Source organism: Montipora capricornis, chromosome 9 (genome assembly GCF_036669925.1).
Source record: "Montipora capricornis isolate CH-2021 chromosome 9, ASM3666992v2, whole genome shotgun sequence".
Lineage (NCBI taxonomy): Eukaryota > Metazoa > Cnidaria > Anthozoa > Scleractinia > Acroporidae > Montipora > Montipora capricornis.
The window spans coordinates 36,490,671-36,498,170 of NC_090891.1; the positions used below are offsets into that span (position 1 = coordinate 36,490,671).

A 7,500-nucleotide genomic window follows, 5' to 3' on the forward strand; every position below is an offset into this window, starting at 1 on the left:
TTTGCAGGGCACGTGGTGGGCTCTCGGCCAATGAAAAGGAAGGACGGCAAAATACATCGAATGATAAGTATCATTATCATTCGATTTATTTTGTCCTTCCTTTTCATTGGCCGAGAGCCCACCACGTGACCTGCAAATAACGGCCTACAAATAAGTGTTTTGCTGCAAATAATATTCTGCTCATGCGCAATTGAAATCACGCTCTTAGTTGATCTAAAGAACAGTGAGAATACAAAGAAAGGAACAAAATTTCAACGTATTTCGAAAGTATCTCAAGGAAAGAAAGGTAGACGAAGAGTCACTCGTGTCATCGACGCCAAGGACAAGTTGGCGAATGCATATGTACTGAAGAGATTTTATGCTGAAGCCAGAAAAAAGAGTGGCGAGCTTTACACCAAAGCTTCACTTGTCGGGATACGCTTTGAAAACTGACGAAATTCTTCAGCGTTGTTGAAGCCTAGTGTCATTGAACGTTTGACTGGAAGTAGAATTTGAAGTCTACAAATATAATTATGCTGAGAAGGAAATCAATTGATTGGTGCCATTACTCGACTCTGCAAGGCAGCGCGGGCTTACGGCATCTCTGAAACAAAAACAAAAAACAAACTCGGTGATCGAATGATAAAACAATTATTGACCTCCGTTATCGCAAAATATCGTGATTTGTCAGTGACGAGCAGATCAATTATTTGCCGAAGCCGAAGGCTGAGGCAAATAATTGATCTGCTCGTCACTGACAAATCACGATATTTTGCTCAACCTCGTCCAATACTTGTTAATTATTCACCCTCGGATTTTCAGAGTAGCTAATAGCTAATATCTCCGAACATTATTGAACAGAACAACTTTAAGAATCCCAACAAGTGCAGCCAGGAAATTGAACCAGGGACTACTTGGAACAAATTGAACCAGTGGCCAGAACGTGTCTTGAACCCGGGATCTCCGGATCTCAAGGCAAGCGCCCTAACCACTGGGCTTCAATGTCTCCTGACTCTCAACGTGGGTATGTTCCTAGTATGGTCCTAAAATTCTTCGGATTCATCTCAGCCTAAACTTTCTTAAAGAGTTCATTTGGAACTGCTCAAATACTTAGAAAAGTTTTTGGAAATTGACAGTGCCACCAAAAGGCGTTGGTAGATTAGGTGACAGTCAGTAAGTGAATCTAGCCATAACACAAAGACGGCGCTACTTGCAGCTTCTGATTCGCTTTCTGTCTCAGAAAAGCGCTTGAGAATTCACAGCGTCACGTTACTTCCCAGGTTCTGAACAGCTGGTATCTTTATCCCATCACCAGCAAAAGACGCTGAACGACAAAACAAAATAATAACAAAAAGGCGATAACAAGGGGTAATGTCATGACTCCTGTTTTGAAAAACACCTTTTGGCGACGCCCCGACGTTAAGCACCCTTTTAAAAACCTGACAAATCGTTTTATTTTCTTTGAAAATATTTGAAGGGCGTATATCACGCCACTGCAGTTCATATTGTGTAATCAGTTTACCAATTTCTCGTCCCCATTCGCTATGCAACCTAACTTTAACCCAGAAATTACTTTTAAACGATACAACTCAAAGATTTATGAGCAAAAAAACGTTCCTTCAATGTTTTAAATAGTTATTTCTTCGTTTCACTTGATTTTGCTGCTAGTTTCCAGTCGATGAATTTGGCTATATTTCCTGACACAGCAGCTCCTTTCAATCATTCGATACTCGGGAGTTTTCTCATCCCGAATTTATTCTCACCTTCCTCAGTTTCTTCCTCGTCGTTTTCTTCAAGGTTCCTTTCCAATGTTTCATTTTAACACAGCTGTTAGCTAAACGGTTGACAGTTTGATATGCTCCTATGGGCACTGTAGTGACGAAACACTCAGCAATTGCAAAAAGCGACAGTAAAACAGCAAGAACCAGGACCGTTTTCATACTGCAACAACAAAACTATGAAAAAATATTAGATTTCGCTAGCAATTTCAGCCAGAGAGATTGCTAGTCAAGTGCGACTAAGCTCTTTCTTTGAAGCAAATTAAGCGCAATGTTTACGAAAGTGTCAAAAGGCAAGACTTTATAGTGGAAGTCAATAGCTGTGACGCTAACCTTAGGAACTTTGAATTAGTTTGCTTGAGTTCCCGAGAGCGTTTTTCTATTATATTTTATTTGCTTCAAAGTTACTACAGGAAGGCCATTGACGTTTTTGTTTCCGGCTGCATTAAGGTTCAGTTTACTCTGACTCGTTAAATTACTGCTATCATTTATTTAATTAAAGCAAAGAGATTCTACGCTGAAAAGTTGAATTATTGACCTGCTTAAAGGCCAATTTTGTCTCACAGTTACCCTTGTCTTGATATCGAAAATTAAAATAAAGATACGGTCCAGCCTCTGAAATTACAAACGGTATAACAAGTTTTTAGAATCTCGTAGTTTATAATGAACTTCTCATCTTCACAAGAAAAACATAGAAAAGAAAAACGAAAAGTAGTCGTTGCCGTATCTGATGCTTGTTTCAGAAATGAAGCAATAGCATGGCAGGCGAGTCACGAGATGCGAAGGTTTGGAAATCTTCCGTGTCTGGAGATCTCATAAGCAGGTCTTGTATACGATAAGTGATTTAGTTCTACTATACGAAGCTGAATCTGGAGAGAAATTTGGACGTAGTTACACGAAGATGCTGGGAATGGCACTGGCTGAAAGTTCACTGGAGCCTGCTTAACAAAAATGAGGAAATCTACATATAGTGACATCTCCCCAGTTTCGGAAGGGAAGCATAACAAATGTGGCTTACACACCATGCGAACTACTTTTGGCACTAAGGACTTTTAGCAAACAAGACAATCGGGCTATGAGCAAATACACCAATCGTTCTTGGGGGTTGGGCGAGCCATGACTTTTTTACGCTTTTAGGGGCGCTTTTGGTCTTTTTCAAGTTTTCTTCATGCAGGAGAAAGGAGCCGTAAAATATCTACTTTAGTTGACACAAATTTCCTAATATCGTTAAGGCGTGTAACTATCAATGCAAACAAAAAGCCACTTTGACAGTTTAAATTTCCACCGGTTTGTGAATACTGGAGCTCAAGTGACTCAGTGTAAAAATCGAGGAATAAAAAATAATCAGCTTCATTCCACTCATAATAATAACATCTTATTTCCGTTTATGGAAAGCTTTTATGTACGGGGCACTGAGGAAAGTGACCCTTCTACAAATATTTGACTCATCTGCCGAGAGGAATTGCCGCCCCTGTAACCTAAATTTATGAACATTCTTGCCTGCAATGAATTTAGTTATTTCATTTTTTGACAGGACTCCCATCGATAAGACTTTGCTTCTTTGGACAGGAAGAATGAACAAGTAGGCCCATGATTTGTAAAACCCTCAATACAAAGCGAAGGCGAACAGACACAAATGACTGCATTAATCCTTTACTATATACTAAAAGGACAACGTATGATTTGTATCCCAATAGCAATTTTCTTCATTTGCTACATCATGAAAGATAATTCCTTCTTCGTCTAAAATTGTTGAGAAAGTGTTTTTGAGTAATACAAGGCACTGAAACGTTTCACCTCGGTACCTGACAGGTTTATCTTGTAGTGGACCAAGCACAGTGTAAGAATCATTTGGGGCAAACAAGAGCAGTGCTTTGTAAAACATTGCTTGTATAAGTTCAAGAGTATAATTAACAAAAGGAAAACCGTAAAAAAATGAGAAGTATCTAGTTCACCCACGCTATCGTAACCATCTCCTAATTAGTGAATCAGGTCTGTCAACTTTATTCAAATGAAAATGGTAGTCCAAAACATAGAAAAAAATCTTTAAAATTAAACTCATAATGAATTAGTAGGACAATTATGAAAAAGAAGCTATACATTAAAAATCATACAATAAAATAGGAAAAAGCTAAGAAAGCCTAACTATGTCTCCTTATAATTTTTTTTAATAATTTGCTAATGTAAGGAAGAGCATAACAGATTTTGGTAACTCTTACGTTGAATGGTTTTCCTTCTTCTGTTTGTCATTTAGATAGATTGTGGGCATACTAAGTTCATGGAGCGGTACTCTGTAACGAATGTCCCTATAGTCGTTGTTATCTGCAGTTTACCACTACTACAAGTCCTATCACGTTTTTAAAGTCAATCTAGTGTCCACGCGAACGTGACTCGAACCCTCGTTTCTTGATTACTGCATAAATAATATTTGTCTCAAGGTTTGACGCTGGTAAGTTAATGTTTTATTTGAAGTTCCATTCTTTTATTTATAGATTTAGTTAAAAAACGGATGGCATTTGGCTTTCACTTATCAATGACACTTCAGCCGTCAAAAACGCAATATACTTGTTCAATACCGTAGGTTATATTCTTTATTCAGGAAGAGATGTTTTTCAAGGCTTATTCACTGTATTTTGTGCCATTTCACCAATAACAGTTCGTGCTTCGATCTTCATAACAACAACATAAAGACTGGAATGTTGTAGGCAACTGAGAGAGGGGCAACTATGTCAGAGTAAGTGAGTTCAGAGGGATCGAAGATGGCTTTGTTGGTCACTGAACCTACCGACAAAGGTAAGCGTTTTAATCCCATCCAAACTGAAATTTCTCAAACTCTCAATTTAACAGATTCCGTAATTCCTGAAAGTGTTAATGAGGTTTAATTACTGAGCCCATCGCTGAACGAACGCTTAATTTCGGATTCTTCCAAAATGTCATAGATATTCAATATCCTCAGAGGTCGGTCGTGGGCGGCAAGTCTTAAGGTAACAAAAGTACACAAATGTCATCGCGATATGATTGCCACATTTTTCCTACAAATTGACTCGAATATACTATTTTGAATCTTGAGTTTTACACAATTCAAAACCCACCAATTGGACGAAAGAATTAAGCAGTCTGCTCTGCAGAAATCAGTTAAAGTGACCTGATTGCTGTTTATTCTCTTTTCAGGACGTTTCCTATGGCTCTTTGCAATGAAGGAGCAACAATCCTCTACCATACTGGCGCGGCGCGCGTAACTCAAGAACCTAAGCTATAGTCCTGAAGAAAGTATTCCGCTACCAACAGGATTCAGATGTTATTGAAAACGGCATCAAAGGTGAGCTTAACTTCTGTAAACGCAGTTCTCTTCATTTTAGCGTTAAAGGACTAAACTAATTAATTTTTGCGGAATAATTCTGCTTATGGTAAAAAAACATGTGCACATACCATTTGAACTCTTTCATTCCCAAGATCGAAACGTTAATTCTCATAACTAGTATCATATATTTCTCTCTTGGGTGGTCGCATTAAAATATGGTGTTATATCAAGATCACACCACTTAATTAAACTGAGAATTATCTTCATTTTCAATCCCTGTCTGACTGACATTTCATTGAAATTGTGAGGAGAATTTACAACATAATCACTACTGGGAGTCAATGGAATAGAGAATACAAACAAACACCTGACACTGTAGCCGGAAATTAAGGGTACACTGCGTCTTACAAAACTTCACCGTCACTTAGAAATGGTGAAGACCCCTAATTGGGTGACAGGGACTGCTAACGGCACCTGCCGTGACGTGCATAAGTTTCTCTCTCGGATAAAACGATTCGTGGGCATTTTAATGTTATAAATATGTAGATCTTACTGAAATCAAATTTTCATAAAAGTCAAATAAAAAAAAAAAAAGAGGACAATTTAAAGGCAGACGTAGCGAGAAGTTTGATGATTTTTTTTTATGTTTGTAAGGGGGGTGGGGGTGGGGGCGGGGTAGGCAAAGCGCAATATCATAGCTCTTAAATTTTGCTAGAAAATGGATGAGGGCGAGCCACTTCATTCTACCAATTAAAACAAACAAACAAAACAAAAGTGATTTATGACAAAGTGACAGGATTTGTAAGGTATAAGAGAGAGTATCGCGTACTCCATAAATTGAAGGAAGATATTTATTCACTGATCACAGTTAAAAGCACAGCTGCATGGCTTTTAAGATGGCACGGAGTTAACGATGGATGGAGGTGTTACACCCTCAGCATTTACTTAGAAGTTGTGTCAAGCTTTGATGTTTCACTTCCATCGTCGATTGCAGGGGGAACACCGATTCGGAAGTGTCCCAGAAACTCAGTCGCACCAGTCATTGGCCATGGAAAATGGGATTACAAGGCGAAACTTTGGCCTTGAAATCCTTGAACATAGTTAACCAAGGAAAAATAATGTAATTCTTCAGCATGCTCAACTGAGGAAAGATAAAAAGTGGCGCTCATCGCCTCTGTGTAGTGCCGACAAGACTTCACATTGAGAATTTCTTGTTTGACTACTCCTAATCAATTAATTAACAGAGAAGTAGATGAGCTAATAAACAGCTACTGTTTATCGATAGGAATTTAAGATAAATATCCATTTCCTCCACTGACTTTAAGTTGAATAAATACTGCATAATTAACTGCCAAATAAGGCCAATGAGATGTCGAAACAGTTTCATTTTTCTTGGTTCATTGATTACTCTCTAATCACCTCCGAGACAATCAATCAGAAAAGCGCGAAAAGCGCTGTTCATTTAGGATGAATACTAATTAACAACTTAGACACTTTTGAGAAAAAGGATGAGCAGAAAGACATATTTTCCTACATTAGTAGATGCGTTTAAAAGCATTAGACTAAGTTCACACCTGTTAGAGGCTAGGCAAGGGGATAAAACAATCGTTTCTTTAATTTAGCTTTCAATGTTGAAGTGGTTCTTTGCTCACTGCATGCTCGAACTCTCACGATGCCACGTTCCCTTGCAGTCCTGCTCCTTGCAATATTTCTGGTAACGTACCTTCAGAACTTTCCTTGCACGGAAGCTGTCCATGGTCTAGGTTCATCAGGGCGGCGCAGAAATGGAAAAAGGACTTTTAAACTAGTAGACAAAGTGGGACCTGATATACCTGTCAGGGTAAGCCGCGGTATAGTTCATAGTCAGGAAAAAGCTTTGTAATTTGAAAAATTTCCTTCTGAGTGCACCTTACCTTTTGACTCACTGCTTTTTGCTTTTATTGGCCGTTTTTATACTAGAGACGCATAATTCGTCTTGGACGAACTTGGGCAAACATTTTTTCTGTGTCTGTTAAATTCGTCTAGTATAAAGACGGCCACAAGACGCATTATGCGTCTAGGCGAACAATCTATTTTAGTGCGTCTTCAAAGACGCACTAAACTGGAAAGTTCGTCCAGGCGCATTATGCGTCTAGTGCCCGTCTTTATACTAGACGAATTTAACAGACGCAGAAAAAATGTTTGCCCAAGTTCGTCCAAGACGAATTATGCGTCTCATACAGTTCGTCCCGTCTTTACACTAGACGGATAACATAAGAGACGCATGATTGGTCTGGACGGATTATGCGTCTCTAGTATAAAAACGGCCATTGTCTTTTTTGCACATGTTCTTTCTTCACGCCATATCGGACTTTAATTCAGCAAAGGGATTTTTATGAACCGATAAGTTATTTCTTTTTATGAAAAAAACGTGAAAGGGAAGTTCTCCCTTGACTTTCATTG

General features: G+C 38.6%; 2 long non-coding RNA genes across 7 annotated transcripts in view; one reads left to right on the top strand and one right to left on the bottom strand.

Moving 5' to 3' along the window:
- LOC138016036 (uncharacterized) overlaps positions 1-7,500 on the bottom strand; it is a 34,498-nt gene that overhangs the window by 993 nt on the left and 26,005 nt on the right. For 2 of the 6 annotated variants that reach the window (XR_011125697.1, XR_011125699.1), the window contains exon 2: positions 1,743-1,934. This is a non-coding gene — a long non-coding RNA (uncharacterized lncRNA). The other 4 variants (XR_011125701.1, XR_011125700.1, XR_011125698.1 and 1 more) reach the window with 4 other exon arrangements.
- Positions 6,584-7,500, top strand: part of LOC138016037 (uncharacterized) — a 3,762-nt gene continuing 2,845 nt past the window's right edge. The window contains exon 1 of the long non-coding RNA XR_011125702.1: positions 6,584-6,898. This is a non-coding gene — a long non-coding RNA (uncharacterized lncRNA). The remainder of the gene's footprint in view (positions 6,899-7,500) is intronic.